The 20809-nt window shown below is 49.4% G+C and overlaps 1 long non-coding RNA gene across 1 annotated transcript; it reads right to left on the bottom strand.

The window, feature by feature from the left end:
• Positions 1-1309: 1309 nt before the first annotated feature.
• On the bottom strand, positions 1310-17607 carry LOC115607883. The gene is made up of 3 exons (XR_003991381.1): positions 17393-17607; positions 12894-12898; positions 1310-1321 (listed from the first exon to the last, which is right to left on the bottom strand). It is a non-coding gene; the product is annotated as an uncharacterized LOC115607883 (long non-coding RNA).
• Positions 17608-20809: the final 3202 nt, after the last annotated feature.

Here is a 20809-nt window from a genome sequence, read left to right as displayed (position 1 = left end):
GGGGGTTTTCCCCATGTTTTTGACTGCCAGTTCCACAATGCAGAAGACATCTCTTTTAGTGCCAGTGCTGGACCAATATCCCAGCTTAATGCAGAGGAATGAGTAGATTTGCTCTCACCAGGACCTCAAGCTGAGGTCCTTATGTCTAGTAGTAATTACGGTCTTCCTAAAACATGCCAGGAAAAATAAGGGATGTTAGCAGCTGTGTTCTGGGTCACACTTTGGGTAGATATGCCCTGCTTAGCTAATGGAATCATGGAATGACCTGGTAGGGAGGGACCTCCACAGGTTTTCTGCTTCACCCCCTCCTCATAGCAGCGACAACTTTAAAGTCAGATCCTGCTTGAAAGTCAGATAATGTTGCTGAGGGCCTTGTACAGTTGACTCTGAGACCTTCCAAGGATGGAGAGTCCTTCCAGGGCTTCTCTGAGCGCTGTTCCAAGCATCTGACTGGAACTGAAATCTAATCTTGTTCTAATATGTAGTCTAGGTTTGCACTAGTTTTCTCCAAAACATGTACACTGCCTCTTCTCAGTGTTGTAAACCTGAATGAAGTTTAATTCAGTTGGTTTTCGTTGAGAGCTAATGTGACTAGAGATCATGAAGCCCCAAGTTTGCTGAGGCTGCATGAAATGAAAGAGATTCTAAATAAGAACCACAAACCATGAACCTAGAACAGCAAGAAAAGCGTTGTCTTCTTTTTCTTCCAGCCAAATACTGTAGGGCCTGTGCCAAAAATCATGATTTAATTGATATTTATCAGGCAATTTGATAACTAGAACTGATTAAAGGCCATTATTGCTTGAATTTTCAAATTCAATTTGAATTTCAAATTCAATTTCAAAATACTTTGTTCTACAAAAGAAGAAATACTGAAAACTTGCCCCCCTAAAAGAACAGTGTTATCTAAATCAAAAAATATAGTTATCACAGAATTTGGGGCTTTTGTAACTTATCAGGAACTCCGGAACTTGCTCCCCAAAGCTCTCTGTGATCTCCTAATGTCTCCAGTGTCCAAGCCAATGGCTGGTTCAGAGATGGACTCTGAAGTGATGGGGATGCCTCACCATAGAATGGTTTGGGTTGGAAGGGACCTTCAAAGCTCCTCCAGCTCCAACCCCTGCAATGAGCAGGGACACCTTCCACTAGAGCAGGTTGCTCAGAACCACGTCCAGCCTGGCCTTGAGTGTCTGCAGGGACGGTGCAGCCTGTGCCAGTGTTTTACCTGCTGGTCCATGGGCAGGCTGGCACCACTTGTTAGTGCAGCTCAGAAACGTGCTGAAACTCATGAGCTTGTGCAAAGCAGTTTGGCTGCAAGAAACTGCCATTTACCACAACATCTGCATTTCGGGAAGCTGTCGAACGAGCAAGATTGCCCATGCAGAAGGAAGTATTTTGCTTATCATCTAGCAGCCATCTCTCTCCAACAGCCATGACCTCCGAGGTGCCCTATCTTCTAACTGCAAGGAGAAAGCCCCACGTGCAGCTCACCACGCTGCAAACATCTCAGTACATTTCACTGCATCTAAACTAGGCTAAACAAGTTACATCCCAGGCACGCTGACCCCTCGGGGGAATACAAACAGTCTAGTTCAGACTACAGCCGCATTATGAAGACCTAATTTAGTCCCGATGTTTTGAGATACACAGGCGAGCTGCTGTGTACAAGGTCACCCCCAGCAGAGACAAGAAATTGTTTATTACAAGCATGAAGACCTTGAGTTTTGCAGAATGCTCTTGCCTTTCATCACCTGCACGCGATTTTCCTTTCCATCTTACTTATGTTAAATGGTGGGTAGAAGCAGCTGTAATTTATGCAGCACTCCATGCAGCTATCTCAAGGGTTACATGTAATGCAGCCACCTCCATTTTAAATGCTGTTTTAAATAAATGGTGTCTAAAAACACTGTCTAGATTTAAAATGGAAAAGACAACGGTGGCTGCCTGGTGTGGGTGGAAACCTGGACAAATTGAAGCATTCAGAGAATCACAGAATGGGTTGGGTTGGAAAGGACCTTAAGATCATCCAGTTCTGACCCCCTGCCATGGGCAGGGACACCTCACACTAGACCATGTCGCCACAAAAATGATGAGTAAAAGGGGATGAAGACAAAAAACTGGTACAAGAATGTTAAAGAAAGATATTTTTCTATTTAGGCACATTCTTTCCCTCTCCTTATATAGAATATGTCTAAAAGGTCAGTCCTGAGCCTGTGTAACTGTGCTGGAGAGTTAGTACTAACCACTTACACAGGGAAACGATTTTGACCTGCCTCTCACTAATTACCCTTCCTTGTGGTACCCATTTCCTTGGGTGCTCTGTTTTACTCCATCACCGTGACAACACTTCCCACGCCAGAGGAGATATTTAGCTGGCATCTTCCTGTGGAGTAGCAATTTCCCATTCTTCGTAACTGAAGCCTTCCTCACGGAGCAGCTGCAGGATCTGCTGGAATTGGTGAGTAGTTATTCTGCAGGGGGTGGTTTTAAGTCTTGATCAGATTAGTTTGAGGGAAAGGCACCTACAGCATCTTCAAGAGCAGCTGCTCTTTACAAATCAACCCCAGGAAATATCTTGCCTGTTTATACTATGAATTGGCAGAACATAGGCTTCTGTGTCCTGAGATACTCCATCATCTCCTGTTAAACAAAGGGGGGACTGAAGCTCCATTCCTAGCTACAGATGACAAATGTAAGCAGGAGGAAAGTAAACAGCCAGATTAGCTTTCACCTCGGTGTGTTTGCTGAGGTCTGTATTGTGTTACCTGGCTCCAGTTCATCTGTAGTTTCTCAATAATATCCTTAGGAAAATAAGAGAGTATATGGTCGGGTTTTCTCTTCTATTGGACATCAGTTTCTCCTCAGGGCTCACATCCTTCTTGGCTAAACTGATACACACTAAATGGATAAAGATATCTATAAAAAAGGAGTTATTTTCTAACCTTTGCCTGGCCGGGCACCAAAAAAAGCTGTGTGATGTTTACCCTTACATTTGCACAGTGTAGCATGGAAAAGAAATGTAGAGACTCTGAGGGGCTCGGTCACCCACTCCTCAGCCTGTTTTTCAGTGCTAAGTTATGTGGAGATCTTCTCCTTTGGTTAAGAAAATAAATTAAAAACCTTGAAAATATATAGATGTTTTATTTTAGAATCATAGAATAGATCCCAAACTGGTTTGTGTTGGAAGGGACCTCAAAGCTCCTCCAGTTCCAACCCCCTGCCCTGGGCAGGGACACCTTCCACTAGAGCAGGTTGCTCCAAGCCCCATCCAGCCTCACCCAGAGCACTGCCAGGGATGTGTTTTGGGACAGGGATGAATTTGGCACAGTAACAATGGTGGTTGTGGGTTTAGTGTCCAGAAACCCTTTTTCCCATAGGATTTCTAACGGCAGCGAGGGTTCCTGAGCCCTGCACTCACCCGCTCCCGCAGGCAGGGCAGTGAGGACGGGGCCTGCGATCCCGTCTCAGCCTGGTAATAAACAGTAACAACAGACTCTAAGCTGTCCTAAGAGGATATGACCAAGCCTTGTGTGGGTAATGGAGAACTCAGCCATGTCTGATGACTGTCAGCTGAGGTGAGCTCAGAGGGAAGGGAATCTGCCCACAACAAGTGGCTTGTTGCCCACTCACAAATACAAATTACCCCCCCACAGCGATGTTCCTGTTTCCCCCTCCAGCATCCCTTCTCCACTGCACTCACCGTGCACAGGAGTTCACATTAGCCAGGATGATGCCTTCAGGGGTAACCTGGGCTGCACCCCCAGAGCGTGAGCAGCAGGTCAGGGAGGGGATCCTGCCCCTCTGCTGTGCCCTGGGGAGACCCCCCCTGCAGTCCTGATCCAGCTCTGGGGCAGCAGCACAAGAGGGACGTGGAGCTGCTGGAGCGAGGCCAGAGGAGGCCCCGGAGCTGCTGCGAGGGCTGGAGCAGCTCTGCTCTGGAGCCAGGCTGAGAGGGCTGGGCTGGGGCAGCCTGGAGAAGAGAAGGCTCCTGAAGGGGAGACCTTAGAGCAGCTCCAGTGCCTAAAGGGGCTCCAGGAAACCTGGAGAGGGCCTTTGGACAAGGGCCTGTAGGGACAGGCCAAGGGGAATGGCTTTAACCTGCCAGAGGGGAGACTGAGATGTGGTTAAATCTGGATTAACTTTGTTTTGTCCTAAACATGATGCAGGTTCCATGTTCTCACTGTACCACATCTTGTGAGTGGGGGGAGAATTTTAACCCATGCAAGATTCCCACTCTTAGGAATTCCCCATGCCAGCACACAGGCTGCAGCAGCCTTTGTACAAGCGATGGAGCTTCTACAAGACTTTGCATTTTGGGGAGACAGAAGTGATGCAGGAGCCTGCCCCAGGAGCAGGCTGAGCTCCTTCCCTGAGTAGCAGGGCAAGCAGCTTCCCTGTTTTTGTTTGGGAAGTCACACTAATTACAGAGCTATTGCCTTCTTCATCCAAGCAGACAGCTTTCATCCCAATGCTATTAAACTCTCAGTGTTCCCAGCTTTCCTCAGGAATACTGAATGGAGAATTCATGGATATTCATGGAGCAAGCTCACAGCCACACCGCTCTTCTGTGGTGACACTGGGCAAGTAGCAAAGGCTGCCTGGTCACTGTATGTTCGTATTTGCTGGCCTCCTTTCCTAGGAGCCAGGCCAGGAACTGGATCTGTGCTCCTGCTTCCTGCTGTGACGAAGAAGGTGCCACAGGAGGGCACAAGGAAAGTGAGTCATTCCTGTGATCATTAATTAATCGGTGCCCTGCTGCTCCCCCAGGCAGGCCCAACACATGGCCAAACCGACTGCAACAACGAGAAAATTCCACTCATAAAGGAACTCGGGAATACATCCAGTGCCGAACATGCTGGAGCTCCAGGCAGCAATCCAGCCTGCTTCATTCTCAGGATGCTCATAGGTGTTTGGCTCCATTAGGCTTCTCCCTATTAGTGGGATATAATAGGGATCTAACAGGGATCTCCCCAGATTACAGGATACTCAGAAATACCTCTCCCTGCTGAGACAAATGTTTCTGTCTCCAACTTTGATGGGTGAAGCTTTAGGGTTTGACTAAACCACAGCCAGGACCACTGCTTCTCATCATGTATGACCACCAGCACTGAGACAAGGAGCAGTCATGGCAGGGTTAGGGTGGATACCAGGAACAATTCCTTCCCCCGAGGGTGCTCAGGCATTGGAACAGGCTGCCCAGGGCAGGGCTGGAGTCACCGTCCCTGCAAGTGTTCACACAGGGTGTAGCCGAGGCCTCAGTGCCATGGGTTAGTGGTGGCCTTGGCAGTGCTGGGCAAAGGTTGGACTTTATGGTCTTGAAGGTCTTTTGCAACCTGGTTGATTCTGTGATTCTCTGATCTCCAGGGCTCTGAGGATACTACTTCCGCATCCTGTGCCAGCAGGGAATGGGGTGAATCAGGAGGATGGTATCACTGCCATCAAGGTCAGGAGCCTCCCAGTTTGCTGACACCATCCTGACTGGGGCAGACGGGAGCCCTGCTCTATCTCATGTCCCTGTGCTCAGAGACCCGTGTGTCTTAAAAACCATCCCAGACATACACAGGGACACCTTGTAAGAAAGCCACTAGTCAAAGCTGAATCTTATCTGGATTTGTGCCCTCCCTTATCTCTGTTCCTTGCCTTGGCCACCAAAAGCACCTGCCTGCCAGAGTACAGCCTTCCCTGGTGTCCCCTCTGCAGCCATCCCAGAGGAAAAAGATCACCAGAAAAGGCAATGTTACTACAAAAAAAGGGATCTTCCAGTCCCCACTTGCTCAGAGCCTGGGCTTGGCAGGTCCTGGAAAAGGGGAGGCAGATCCTAGGAATGGCAGGAGACAGCAAGTGCAGATGATGCTCCCAGGATGATGGGCTGCCTGCCAAAGAGCATTGCCAGGTGCTTGCTGTTTAAACTGCTTTATATCTTACATTAAACAAAGATCAATATCAGATACATGGTCTCCATCCCTATCTTAGAGCATGAGCTTGTCCAGAGCACACAGCATCCCACCACAGCTGCGCCAAGGCACAGATTCGGACGCATGGATGCCTCTCCTGAAGGCAGAGCTTGCTGTACCGTGTCCATCCTTCTCCTTACCCCAGCCAAAGCACTGGGGGTGCTGGGAGCACACACAGCTGCTGCTCTTTGACCCTCTGCAAACTCTGGGTGCCCTTTCTGCTGAAGGTAGGGTGACCCTCGGACCTCCTTCTGCACAGATCTACCCAATGATAGGAAGGACATGGAGCTGTTGGAGTGAGGCCAGAGGAGGCCACGAGGATGAGCAGGGGCTGGAGCACCTCCCGTATGGAGCCAGGCTGAGAACATTGGGGCTGTTCAGCCTGGAGGAGAGAAGCTGCGTGGAGACCTCAGAGCAGCTTCCAGGGTCTGAAGGGGGCTACAAGGATGCTGGAAGAGGGACCTTCATCAGGGACTGTAGTGACAGGACAAGGGGTGATGGGTTTAAACTGGAACAGGGGAAGTTCAGGTTGGGTATAAGGAAGAAGCTCTTCCCTGTGAGGGTGCTGAGGCGCTGGCACAGGGTGCCCAGAGAAGCTGTGGCTGCCCCATCCCTGGCAGTGTTCAAGGCCAGGTTGGACACAGGGGCTTGGAGCAACCTGCTCTAGTGGAAGGTGTCCCTGCCCGTGGCAGGGGGTGGAGCTGGATGAGCTTTAAGGTCCCTTCAACACAAACCACTCTGGGATTCTCTGATGGAGAAGACCCCAAAGTCACCTTACTGAGCCTATGGGAGGGTAAGTCTCATTTTGAGACTGACAGATAAAGCCACAAAAGCAGAAACAAACCTCGTTGTTAGTCCCCATGCAGGTGAGGTCTGTCACCCTTCCAAGTGCTGCAGGCTCAGGCCCAAACTCTAATTGCTTTATTGTTGCTGAGTTTCAATGCTCTGTGATAATCCTCCAGCTACACAGTGCATTTCCCAGGCACAGATTCAGAGCAGCAGATGCACCTCAATGCCTGAGCTGTAGCAGAGCACCCCATGGCCATCCACCACCTCGACATCCAGGGCACTGCCACCAAATCCCTGTGGCATCTCACAGCCTCTGCCCCAGCAGGCAGCATCCTGGTGGGCAACAGCCCCGTAGCACCGAGGATGGCAGGATTTGTCCATTGAGCAGGTTTTCTGGCCCTCTCAGTTAAGGATGATGTACTCGGTGTACTGTACTTGGTAAGTAAAGCGTATGAGGTCTCACAGCTACAACAGTTCATTAATTTGCCTCATTAATCTAATTCCCCAGGCTCTTTTGGGAGAGATTAAATGAATCATATGTAGACATGAAAAGTCAGCGCAAGGGGAAGAAACGCGGAGGCCTGGCACAGAAAAGTCACAACTCATTAAAAAAGAGTGGATAAAAAATATTGGATAAGTGTTTGTGGTGAGCAGGAGCTGAAATAATGAATGTTTGTTCCGAAGAGGAAAATACCCCTCTCATGGGATCCCAGACTGGTTTGGGCTAGAAGGGACCTTAAAGCTCATCCAGTTCCAACCCCTGCCACGGGCAGGGACACCTTCCACTAGAGCAGGTTGCTCCAAGCCCCTGTGTCCAACCTGGCCTTGAACACTGCCAGGGATGGGGCAGCCACAGCTTCTCTGGGCACCCTGTGCCAGCGCCTCAGCACCCTCACAGGGAAGAGCTTCTGCCTCAGAGCTCATCTCAGTCTCCCCTCTGGCAGGTTAAAGCCATTCCCCTTGTCCTATCGCTCCAGTCCCTGATGAGAGTCCCTCCCCAGCATCCTTGTAGCCCCCTTCAGACACTGGAAGCTGCTCTGAGGTCTCCACGCAGCTTCTCTTCTCCAGGCTGAACAGCCCCAACTCTCTCAGCCTGTCTCCATACAGGAGGTGCTCCAGCCCCTGATCATCCTCGTGGCCTCCTCTGGCCTCGCTCCAACAGCTCCATGTCCTGATTTTGGTGGGGGCTCTCCCTCAGCCATCCCACTCTCTTTCACTATGAATAGAAGTTATTTCTTGGAACACTTTTAAGGCTTTTCCCTTGCAGAGATCAACCTTTTCCCTGCGTGAAGCCAGCTGTGCTTGCAGAGGTTGGCTGTGCCATGCAGGAGTGTATCTATTTCCACATGGAACCAATGGGATCCCCATTTACCTGCCTGGTGCTCATCTACTTGACTCTGCCACCCTTCTGTGAGGGATTTAGCATTTTCTGCTACATTTCTCTGCTGCAGCAGCACTGGGCTGGGTCTCTGATCAGGCAGGTGTGGGGCAAGGAACGTTCGGGCAGCTGCCCATGGCATTTGGGAGACAGTGTGGATGGAGACGTTGGTGCAGGGTCTCAAGAGACACTGTGACATGTCTGTCAGATGCCTGGGGACATTTAATACTGCTGAGAACCCTGATAAAGAGGTGGGCATTGGCTGCCAAATTGTAATCACTGCCCTGGCAGTGACTCGGGGTGGGGGGTTTGGGAGAGTTTATTTCTCTCTGTTCTTACCCACATGAAGGGGATATATGGTTCACTAACAGAGACCCCCTTCCAGTGCCTAAAGGGGCTCCAGGAAACCTGGAGAGGGGCTTTGGACAAGGGCCTGTAGGGACAGGCCAAGGGGAATGGCTTTAACCTGCCAGAGGGGAGATTGAGATGAGCTCTGAGGCAGAAGCTCTTCCCTGTGAGGGTGCTGAGGCGCTGGCACAGGGTGCCCAGAGAAGCTGTGGCTGCCCCATCCCTGGCAGTGTTCAAGGCCAGGTTGGACACAGGGGCTTGGAGCAACCTGCTCTAGTGGAAGGTGTCCCTGCCCGTGGCAGGGGTTGGAGCTGGATGAGCTTTAAGGTCTCTTCCAACCCAAACCACGCTGGGATTCTGTGAATAGCTTCGGCAGAAGAATCAGCCTTAAGTTTGTCTCTACCAAATACACAGCAGTGGTCAGAAACATCATTGAACTGCGCATCCCGTCGCGCACGGGGAGCCGTGCCTCCTGCTGCATCCACACCTCCCTCACCCAGCTCCTGCCTCTCTCCCGCTGCATCAATCAGACTTTTTCCAAAGACATTTACTGGCTCTTTCCCTGTTCAACATCCTAAAATCATTGTCAGGAGCTATTTAAAGCTTTCGCAGCCCAGCGCCCCATGGGTAGGGACAAAACCCTTCTGGGCCAGCCCAGCCGGGCTGTTGATAAACAGCACACACAAAAGGGCAGTCACGTTGCCCAGAGAAGCACAGAGACTCCTGCTCACCAAGAACATCCCCGGAGGTTTGCATGGCCAAGCGTATCAGTCATGGAGCTGCACTTTGTGCATCCGCATGGTCACAGCCAGAACAGGCACTGCAGGTTTGAGTGATGCTCTGTGTCCCTGGAGACATCTGCAGCTTAATATTCCTTCAAACCCCATCCCTGGAATTCCCTGGCAGTGTTAATGCCAAGATGGGGCTTGGAGCAACCTGCTCTAGTGGAAGGTGTCCCTGCCCGTGGCAGGGGGTTGGAACTGAATGAGCTTTAAGGTCCCTTCCAACACAAACCAGTCTGATTCCATGAAACACATGCGGGAGCAGCTCAAGGGAAGAGGAACTCTACATCTTTTGGAGGTTGTTGGGATGCTGTGGTGCTGATGAAGGAAAACACAGCAATGCTGCTCAGTGCAGCACTAGGCTTTGCATCCAGAGGGGGAACATAGAAACATGGGCATGGAAAGCAAGCAAGAAGTGTGAGTGACCACAGAGGTGTCCGAGCTGTAAGTGTGGCCAGTGGTTCACTCCAGAGTGTAACAAACCCTAAGATAGATGCAAAACCTTTTAGCTAATGGGCAGGGAATTAGAAATACAGAGAATTTCCTGTCACAGATAGTGTGCAGTGCACAAATGGCAGCAGGAAAGCTTCACAGCAGCTCTAAGGTCATTCCTATAAATAAATCATCCCGGCCCTAAGGAGCCTGACAGAGCTTCCTGGGAAATATGCATCCTGGCAGATTGGCTCTACCCTGAAAGAGGAGACAGGTAACGATTGCTCCTCTCAGTGCTGCAGGAGCCGAGAGTTTAAATGGGACCAACAATGGCTACTCCGTTTTTTAATCTCTCTGATGAATAATGCAGTGCCTTCAATGGGGCGATGGGCAGCGTGTTCCAACACACCGACACCGAACACCAGCGGCGCTGCGGTCCCAGGGCTGCTGCTTCATTCAGAGGATAGAAGCAGAGATGGAGCCACTTAACGTGAGCAGGATTTTCTGCCTCAGGTGCGCTGGGTGCACACACGCAGCACCCGGCACATTTAGCATCTAGTGCCCATGTGTGACTGTGTGGCCTGACCGGGTGTGGAACCGCGCACAGGCAATCGTGCAGATCCCTGCTATACAGCAACGAGCAGAAGAAGGTGCACTCAGTTACTTCATAGAACCCCAGACTGGTTTGGGTTGAAGGGACCTTAAAGCTCACCCGGTTCCAACCCCCTGCCACGGGCAGGGACACCTTCCACTAGAGCAGGTTGCTCCAAGCCCCTGTGTCCAACCTGGCCTTGAACACTGCCAGGGATGGGGCAGCCACAGCTTCTCTGGGAAAAGTCTGTGCCAGCGCCTCAGCACCCTCCCAGGGAAGAGCTTCTGCCTCAGAGCTCATCTCAATCTCCCCTCGGGCAGGTTAAAGCCATTCCCCTTGTCCTGTCCCTCCAGGCCCTTGTCCAAAGCCCCTCTCCAGGTTTCCTGGAGCCCCTTTAGGCCCTGGAGCTGCTCTAAGGTCTCCCCTTCAGGAGCCTTCTCTTCTCCAGGCTGCCCCAGCCCAGCTCTCTCAGCCTGGCTCCAGAGCAGAGCTGCCACAGCAGCACATTACATGGGTTACATGGGACAAATAGCCCCGGGGCTACATGGTGTGGATTCGGCTGCATGTTGTGCTGTGCCACTGCTGCACATGTAGCAATTTGCGGGGAATCATCATTATATGTTTTAATATTTATGCATTGCAGAGCTTACTGTAAACTATTCTGCAAACAGAAGGAGAGAAAGCATTAGGGCTAATGCAAGCCTTGTGGGTCAGACAGGGTTTGCAGGCCTTGTGCTCGACTTCCATGGCCATTAAGCTAAAACTACTCACTGTTCCTCCAGAAAACAATTGGATTTGAAAGGAATAACCCGTAATTAGTTTTTTAAGTACTATTACCTCATCCTCATCCTGTAACTTCTGACCTCCGATAGCACAGATCTGACCCACGCAACACCTTTTAACCTCAACCCTTATCAATATATTAATCCTTATGCATGGCACAGCATCATTATCCCTTTTCTGGGGCTGGGGAAAGCCTGGCAGGGAGATGCACGACAGGGATGCACTACAGCAGTGTATTAAAGAGGACCCCTCACCTCACACAGAGCTCTATCCAGGAGGATGGCACCACTCCAGCACATGGGAAGCTGACCAAACCCATTACAAGATAGAAAGGCTTTTACTGTAATGTCTATCTAATGTCTGGGGGGGACAACCCCATACCAAAACCATGTGTTATGATATTCTCCTGGTAAAATCCTCTGTGCCATTTACTTCAGTTAACATTAAAGAAAATAGCCACATGAAGATGCAAATCAACCTCTGGTTTTAATGATTTTGGTTTGGAAAAGGAACGGGATGGGGAAGCTTTCCAAGATGAGAGAGAACTGCATTAAAAGAGGGAACATGTGCCTTATGGTTATGTTCATAAAGAGTGAGAATTGTTGCTTAACCTGAAAATGTGGCAGGAAAGGTTCGCTTTGGGCTGAAAAAGGCTTTTCTCTCCGAAGGGTTTAAATAGAAAACGTATGATCAATAGCTGGTTCAGGTTCTATAATGAGCTCAGCTGAAAACGGGTGGTAGACGCGCTCGCATCCTATGGGAGCATTAGATGGATGGAGCAGCCTCCTCCCCAGCTTCCCACGTCTCCTCAGACACGAGATGTTGCCAGTAGCAACCATGAGCGTTTCACCTGTTTGAAGGTCTCTCTGTCCTTTGCTTTAGCTGCTTCCTGGGCCCTGCTCCTGCTGCACGTGGCGTATCCATAGGGCTCTGCCCTTTCTTTCCCCCCAGGCACACACGACTGCACCTCCCTGGAGCCCACAGGGCTGGTACAGACCTTTACAAGATGCCAAATGAACGCTGCATCTCATGCTATGCTCATTTGGTGTCCCAGTAAAGCCTTGATGTCAGGATAGGATAGAATAGTTGGAAGGGAGCTACGACCACCATCTAGCCCAACTGCGTTGGGGTGGCATGGGTCAGTACATTAAAGATCCCCGACTGGTTTGGGTTGGAAGGGACCTTAAAGCTCATCCAGTTCCAACCCCCTGCCATGGAGGAGCTCTAGGAAGAGGCTGAGTGAAGCCACCCAAAGACTTGGCAGTTCATTCATCCTTCTTGTTATGCTATCAGAAACTGCCAAGCCTGAAGACAAAGGTGCATATATCTACATAGACATAAGCCAAGCGACGCAGAGACCTTACCTTCTCCCAGCTGTGGCCAGCAGCCGACCTTCATCTGTGTGTCTTCAAATAAATCCCATTCCCTGGTGTTCAGAATACTCCTCTCGTCACCACAGATGGTTTCACAGAGCGAAATGTGTTCTGAAGATGTCATTAAAATGTTAAGAAGCCCAAAATGAAACCTGGGATTTCCAGTGAACAACCTGCGTTAGGAGTTTCAAACATTACCTAGCATTAAGCTCTTCTATTTTAAAGAATACCTCCTCCATTTTTACCAGCAGATCTCCTCCAGCCTCCCCCCAAGGGGAGACAGCCAAAGCCTCGCTGCAGACAGCAGTTGTCAAGACAGTCTCTGATTTAAATAGGGGCTGGGTCATTTAATGCTTTACAGATGGTAAACAGCACATTACATGTCACCCGGAGATAAGCTGGCAGATGCTGCAGATGACGGGCTGGCAGCAGCGGGCAGGCTGCCATCACGCTCTGCTCCACGCACCCTCTGGACTCAGCACCCAGCAAGGACCCGACCTGCTGCTCCCTGGGGACCTCTCCGCGGATCCCAGCTCTTCATCCTCTAGATGATCTTAAGGTCCTTTCCAACCCCTAAATATTCTATGATCTTCACAGTCATTCTGTTATTGATGAAGAGCACTGTTCTCATCTGGCTGGGCTGAGGTACAGGCTGTCAACACCAACTCTTCCTAAACACTGCTCAAGGGTCTCTATGCATAAAACAGAGAATCACAGATGCCCTGGGTTCAGCTATAGCAGTCATTTTTCTCCTCAGTGACTGGTGCAGTGCTGTGTTTTTGACTTTCAGCCTGGGAACAACGCTGATAACACCGATGTTTTTAGTTGTTGCTAAGTAATGTTTATTCCAACCAAGGACTTTCTCAGTCTCATGCTTTGCCAGGGAGGAGGGGAAGCCGGGAGGAAGCAGAGACAGGACACCTGACCCAAACTAGCCAAAGGGGTATTCCATACCACAGCACGTCATGCCCAGTATATAAACCGGGGGGAGTTACCCGGAAGGCCCAGATCACTGCTCGGGTCGGGCTGGGTATCGGTCGGCGGGTGGTGAGCAATTGTATCCTCTCCCCTTGTTATTTCACTAATCGTTATTATCACTGGTGGTAGCAGTAGTGGTTTTGTATTATACCTTAGTTGCGGGACTGCTCTTATCTCAACCCGTGGGAGTTACATCCTTCCGATTCTCCTCCCCATCCCTCTGGGAGCAGGGGGAGGAAGAATGGGGGGAGTGAGCGAGCGGCTGTGTGGTTCTGAGTTACCAGCTGGGCTCAAACCACGACAATAGAATAGTTAGGGTTGGAAAGGACCATGCTGAATGGTCCAAATGTCCTGATCTGCTCCTCTGCTAAAAACTTGTGCTCAACTTCATCCTATTTAGTACTTCATCCTATTTAGTGCTTTCTGGCTTCTCTCACCTTCCCCCAAAACCCACTTGTTTTACGGTTCTTATTCTGAATCCGTGTTTGAAGTGACAACTCTGAAAGCCTTGAGTCAGTGCCTTTTGTAACTAACTAAAGAACGGGAGTAGATGGAATATCTGCGGAGAGGTGTGATGGAGCAAAAAGAGCATCAGCACAATAGCGGGTGTCAGCCTGGGAGAGGGTTTGTGGGGAAGGGAAAAGCACAGAGCGTTCGCGGCAGAGACGGTTTGATGAGCGTTCCCCCCCACGATGACTGTGCAGTTACAGCAGGGAATTATTCATCAGCATTAAAAATGATCATCGCAAAAGAAAGATAGAAATAAAGGCAATGTAATAATGCACATCAGCACCTTCTGTCAGGCCGGGTAGTGAGCCGCCTCCACTAGGTAATCACGTTGTATTCATGCCAGGCTGTATGTAACCAACCCATGAGTGTGGCTGGAGCTTGCCACTGTTGGGCATTCACTTTAAAGCGTTTCTATGCTTTTTGCCCAGAGGACATGAAGGGTTCTCTGTCTTTGGGCTCCTTTTCCAGAAACTCAATCGCCTCTTTCACTTGGCAATGCTGTGTCAAACTGCAGTGCGATGATTGCTGCTGGTCCCTGCCTTAGGGCAAAGCTCCCCCTTCCTTTAGAACAAAACACTTTCAGTTGGAAGGGACTTACAATGACCATCTAGTCTAACCCTTTGCATGGGATTTCTTTAGAAATGAAATCTCCTGTCTTAAAGGAAAAAGGAAAAGGCACAATGATGACCCAAAGCCAGGGGAATCCAAACAGGGCTACAGATGCAGAGATGCCCTCAAAGATCTACTCGGTCCATCCCTCCTGAGACAGCCTGTGATGATGAACTGCACTTTGCAAGCAGCTGCTCTCGTCAGCTCACAGGACCACCTTTGTCCAATTCCATCGCTGTGGTACAAAGCCAGACTTTGGATGCTCACCCTGGCACAAGAGGAGTTTGTTTCCAGTGCGACCTATGTCTGTTGTGAGAGCAACCGAGGCCCACGGACACAACTCACTGTCACACATCAAAGGTCTCCCACGGAGAACCACAGAAATCTTTTGGCTTGAGCCTCCCCGTCGCAGGGCTTTCTTCTCCCACTGTCTGGGAAGATGATTCCCACAAACGCTTTCAGCTCTGCCTGGAAACCACTCTCTCAAAACCATGCTGGGAATGAACACACGCTGCCCTGTGAGATTTCCTCCCGCTCCATGAGCACGATGCTCTGCTCTTGTCGTGGAACCTGGCACAGACTTTATTTTGGAAAGAGAGCTCTTCCTTGAACCCCCTCCAGCAGCAGGAATTGGGAGACAGACAAGCGCTGAGGTCACCCAAGGAGAAGAGCGCCTTATCCAAGCCCTTGTTCAAAGCATGCAAGCTATTTGCAGCCTCTTGCAGTTGATCTCCAAATATAGGCCCTGATTCAGCAAGACACTACAACACATGCCTGCCCTCAAGTACACAAACTGTCCCATCCTGGTCCTCACTGTAAGGTGAAGCTCATGATTCCGTGTTGGCCGGGCAATGTCAGCCCTGCTTCTGCTCCCCTTTCCGACAGGGAAAACTCAGGGGGAAAAAGAATTGTGCAGAAGAGGGATGGAGCTGATCCAGGATGTTTGCAAACATCCCTATTGGGATGCTCTATCTGCATCCACTGTGGGGAATTACCCTTCCATGGCCTCACTCCCCAAACTGGTCCCCAGCACAAGAGGGATGTGGACCTGCTTGAGCAAGCCCAGAGGAAGCCGTGGAGATAATCAGAGAGGCTGAGAGAGCTGGGCTGGGGCAGCCTGGAGAAGAGAAGGGTCCTGAAGGGGAGACCTTAGAGCAGCTCCAGTGCCTAAAGGGGCTCCAGGAAACCTGGAGAGGGGCTTTGGACAAGGGCCTGGAGGGACAGGCCAAGGGGAATGGCTTTAACCTGCCAGAGGGGAGATTGAGATGAGCTCTGAGGCAGAAGCTCTTCCCTGGGAGGGTGCTGAGGCGCTGGCACAGGGTGCCCAGAGAAGCTGTGGCTGCCCCATCCCTGGCAGTGTTCAAGGCCAGGTTGGACACAGGGGCTTGGAGCAACCTGCTCTAGTGGAAGGTGTCCCTGCCCGTGGCAGGGGCTTGGAACTGGAGGAGCTTTAAGGTCCCTTCCAACCAAAACCATTCTATGATCCTATGATAAGGTCATGGCGAGGCTGTGTGCAGCCAGGAGAGACCAGGGTGATACGCTTGAGTTGAACTCAGCATTAATAAAGCTTTAGAAAGGATTAGTTTAAGATGAAAAAACCCACACACTTAGTTTGATTCAGCAGCTTGTTTGGGTTTTCCTTCAAAGTAGAGAGCTGGTAACAGATCCCTGTTTGCAGGGTCAACAGGCTGGCCCAGCAAACAGGCACCAGCACAGAGGCACCCTAGGACTGCAGAAGGGATGGAGCTGGGCTCCCCTGGACATTGGGTTTTGGGAGCAACCACAATGAACATATGCTGACCTGAAGCCAAAAGTAATCCTGCATCGTGAAAGGAAGTTGCACAAGTGAGATCATTCCAGCTTCATTTGCATTCACTTAATTAACACAGCTTCTGAGTGCTGCTGCTCTGCTGCTTCCCAGCCACTGCACTCTGCTGGGGATAAAACCCTCCCCATTTCCACGGCCTCACGTTACAACAGAGAGAAACCCTCATTCTCACTGCCGCAACCCCATTACTGTTTGCATTAACACTGAAAACCAAAGCCTAACATGTATTTTATGCATTACAATAGATAGTAAGGCCCTGCCCAATTCAAGGCCTCATAAAGACAGAGATTTTAAGCTCTTGAAGCAAGGACCAGTCAAACAAAACAGGGTTGAAGGGACAGTAGAGCAGGGCAGGGGTGGAGGGAGAGCTCTTGTCCTGCAGATGCATTCAGCACCCCTTCATAGTGCCCTTAAATAAAACCCAGCCATGAAATGGGAATATCAAATCCAACCAGTTGTACCTAATGACAGACGTGATGATTAAAAGGGAGAAAATAACATTTGAGCCAAGCAGAAAAGCCACGTGCTCTGAAATGATGGTTACAAGGGGCTCGATACTGACCTGTGTGTCTTGCTGAGGAGGGACTTCTCAGATGTGATTCCCAAGGGATGAAACGAGCTGTGGAGGAGTTTCTAGGACAACTAGATAAAGGGAATCACTTGGCTTTCCATGTGATGCTGGGTATTACAAATGTGGATTGCCACTGATACGGGTTGTAACCTGCACTGGCTTAAGCTGAAGATGAAAGCAATCCTACTGCTCTCCCTCCTCTACTGTGGTTGCTCCAGTGTTACAAAGGGTCTTACTCCATGATTGGGTCTGGCACGGGGAGCTCCTCATGTGTGGAAATCATTGATTCAAAGGGGACAACCCCATTGAGGGTTAATTCAACACTGGGTTGTTTTCAGATGACCCTTCTCACACCGCTGAAGGCCAAGGCTGTTGTTTTAAACCTCACTAAATCAATTGCCTTCCTCAGGAAGGTCAGCACAGAAGTAATGACCGAGATAAGCTCCAAGCCCTGTCCCCATCGACTGCACACACCAGAGAAATGATCTCTCACTGCTTGGTATTCTTTCAGGGCTTCACCTACTTTGAATTGCAAGTGCTTTGATCGATGAACTGAGGAGTTCCCGGCTCCTCCGCTGCCCGGGGAAGCAGTTCAGGATGAACTCCCAAAGGTACAGAGTGATTTCTCACAGCAGTGCTCGCTGAATCACTGCTGAAGTGTTTGTGCCCCTTCCTGCACCACAAACCCCACTCCCTGATTCTTGCACTCACCAGCTCTTCCAGCACCAAGGCACAGCTACATTTTTGGACAACCAGCATCACTAGTCCCAATGCTTCCACCTCCCACTTACATGAACTTTAACAAACTAAAAGCCTAAAACCCCCCAAATCTAACGATAGCTAACACCAACCATCAGTTATCCTCAGATCTGACTGATTTATGAAGCAATTGCTGGAGAGATAAATGGACATCTTCTCTAAGCATACTCATCACATTGAGTATGAGATGCCCAGACAACCTCACAGTGATGTACCACACGTTGGAGGAGTAAATTCAAACCTCTCTATAGGTGTACTTAAGACAAAAACTAGCCTAATAGAGCCAGCAGCGCCTTCAGTGCTGCTTTTCAACCAGCACATCTTGCTGCTCAGAAAGTTACAGCCACATTTAAGTGAGATAATTCTCTTTAATAAACTTTTTTCCATGAGGTTGAGTAAGAACATTTTATTTGAGGCTCCATTCCTGGCTAAAATTAGCAGTTCCATATTGGTCCTACAGACCACCAGTGATCTCTGCTCACAGCTTTGGGATGGCAGCTCTAGCAGCCTCTCGCTCTTAACAACGTGTTAGAAATCACAAACTGGCACGCCAGAATTTGTTGGAGCAATCCCTGTGGTGGAAATGTGCCTTGTGAAGGGAAAACCCTTCACAGAACTAGTTTTCCTCCTTTAGAAACAACCATTTGCCCACAGAAAAAATGCTGAGCAGTGAAATAACTCTGCTAAAAGTTATTAATATTGCTTAGAACGGAAGAGTCTCAAAACAATGTGTGTTTATTCTGTTATTGACTTATTTCTTGAGGATTTTCGGGTTTTTCCTTCCTACCATCTTCTCCAGTAAAGGCAGAAGGGATAAATGTATGGTGTACAAACCCACGTGAGGGAAATGAGCAGCTCTTCTCTTTGGTAAGAGGTGAATAGGGAGAGCCCTGGTGCCACGGGGCCTCTGGAAAGCGGGAGATAATGAATGCCAAACCCCACAGTGACCTGCAAGTCCCACAGAAGCAGCAGCTTTCCCATCCTCAGTGGCTGTGAGCTCCTTTCGCACAGCTCTACGAGCATCCTGTCCCTCATCAGCCTAGAAAAGGCAGGAAGGTGTTTTCTTTTTGCTGGATGATGCCAAAGGAAAAGACAAGGAGCTGCAAGTTAACATCTCGCTTAACGGTCAGAAAGAGGAAAGACCTTCCTCCCTACATTTCCACTTACACGCAGCCTACTGAAGGGTTTAATCCTGACCCAGCCTCACCAAGAGACGCTAATGAGTGTCCCTGCCTATGGCAGGGGGCTGGAACTTGATAAGCTTTAAGGTCCCTTCCAACCCAAACCAGCCTGGGATCCTGTGATTCTTCCATGATTCAGCAGATCTGCTTTAACATCCATCTTCATTTGCAGGACTTCCCCTGGGAAGTCGATCCTGAAATTCTCTCAAAATAAGGAGGTTTTGCTCCTAACACACACTTTCCTGGGGGTGAAACAGCTGGAGCTCTTGTAAAGGGAGCTCTCCCAAACCTCTGCTCTCTCTGCTTTCCAAGCCAGCGGAGCACAGAGTTTGCTCTCGGAGAAGCAGGCTTACCCCACTGACCATGGCAAAACCCTGCAGCCACCTGTGAGATGAGGTGTGAAATGTGAAGCAGGCAAGAGCTTCGCAGGTGACAAAGGCAGAATTAAGCAGCACGATGTTAGTTCCACTGCTCTGAGCACAGGCCAGGAGTATTCAGCAATTTACTAATGAAACTCTAATTAAGCTTCTGTTCTCTTCCTAAATCTAAAAGCTACAGAAAAGAGAAGTATAAAAGTGTATGTACATGCAAATAGACACAAGTGCATAGAATAAACATTGCTGCCCCAGCCCAGCTCTCTCAGCCTGGCTCCAGAGCAGAGCTGCTCCAGCCCTCGCAGCATCTCTGTGGCCTCCTCTGGACTCGCTCTAAATGCTGCTGTCAATGTGATCTGAGGTAACATTGATTTCTTTAAATGCTGGCTATTGCTATAGTCAAAGACATTGAGTCTAAATAAAAGGAGCCAAACAACAGAATGAAGTGTACTGATCTCAGTTACCTTAGGTATGGTCTGAAGCATCTTTCCACTTGGAGGAAATCAACTCGCTCTTCACGTGCTTAACCTATTTTGCTGCTAACAACAACAGCTTCCCTTCAAACTTTAACTCAGGTCAGGTCAGAGGCAGTGAACTGTCTCTGAGTAGTTAGTTAATGCTAGACAAGAACTCAAAACCTGCATAGCCACAAATATGCCCACATTAAAGATGCTCGCACTTCTTTCTGCCAACATGCACCATTCCATAAGCAAACAGAGGACTTGGAGACCCCCTCCGTGCCAATCCTGGCTAATTTCAGAAATATTTGGTGATGCTTTCTCTTGTAAGCATATGGGATAGTTCTAACTGATTGAGACTTTCCATATGGTACATTCCTGTTCTAGCTATAAACAAGTGGGAGGGGCGGGGAGATCAAACTAAATTTGCAAATAAAGGAAACAGCCATTCTGGTTGTTTCACAACAATTATCCAGAAAATATTCCACTGCACCAGAGAAACTACAGGATTTTGAACTAAAAGGCACAGGAGCCAGTTTTTAAGAGCTTTTCTTCAATTCTCCATTCCTGGTAGTGTTCAAGGCCAGGTTGGACAGAGCCTTGGGTGACATTACCTAGTGTGAGGCATCCCTGCCCATGGCAGGGGGTTGGAACTGGATGAGCTTAAGGTCCTTTCCAACCCAAACCAGTCTGGGATTCTATGCTGCCTACCTGTTAGTGAGTGGACACTGCTACAGGCCTGGCTGCTGGGTTCTGTGCTCCTGAGAATCACCAAAAGAAACTCTTCATCAGCCAGACGTGGAAACCTGGCACGTCCTGGGTATGAAGCTCTGCTTTTCTTCATGGTTCAAGCTGCTCCCTATTGCCTTCAGATGGACCACGACCCAACACTGTCATTTTGACCAGGACTGTAATGAAAGCTGCAGAGGCTGTTCACATGTATTTTCACAAGACTATTACCAGAATGTTTAAAACATTAAATAAAAGCAGACCTTTTGTTCTTATGAGTAAGCAGTTAGAGTACATGGAATTACTCTAATAATACTCAGCACCTGCAGATAGGTGCTGGCATGATTACATACTCATTCCACCTCAAATCACTTACATGCT

Source organism: Strigops habroptila, chromosome 5, assembly GCF_004027225.2.
Source record: "Strigops habroptila isolate Jane chromosome 5, bStrHab1.2.pri, whole genome shotgun sequence".
Taxonomy (NCBI): domain Eukaryota; kingdom Metazoa; phylum Chordata; class Aves; order Psittaciformes; family Psittacidae; genus Strigops; species Strigops habroptila.
Note: the sequence above shows the minus strand (reverse complement) of the source record. Positions and strands in the feature narration are given on the sequence as shown.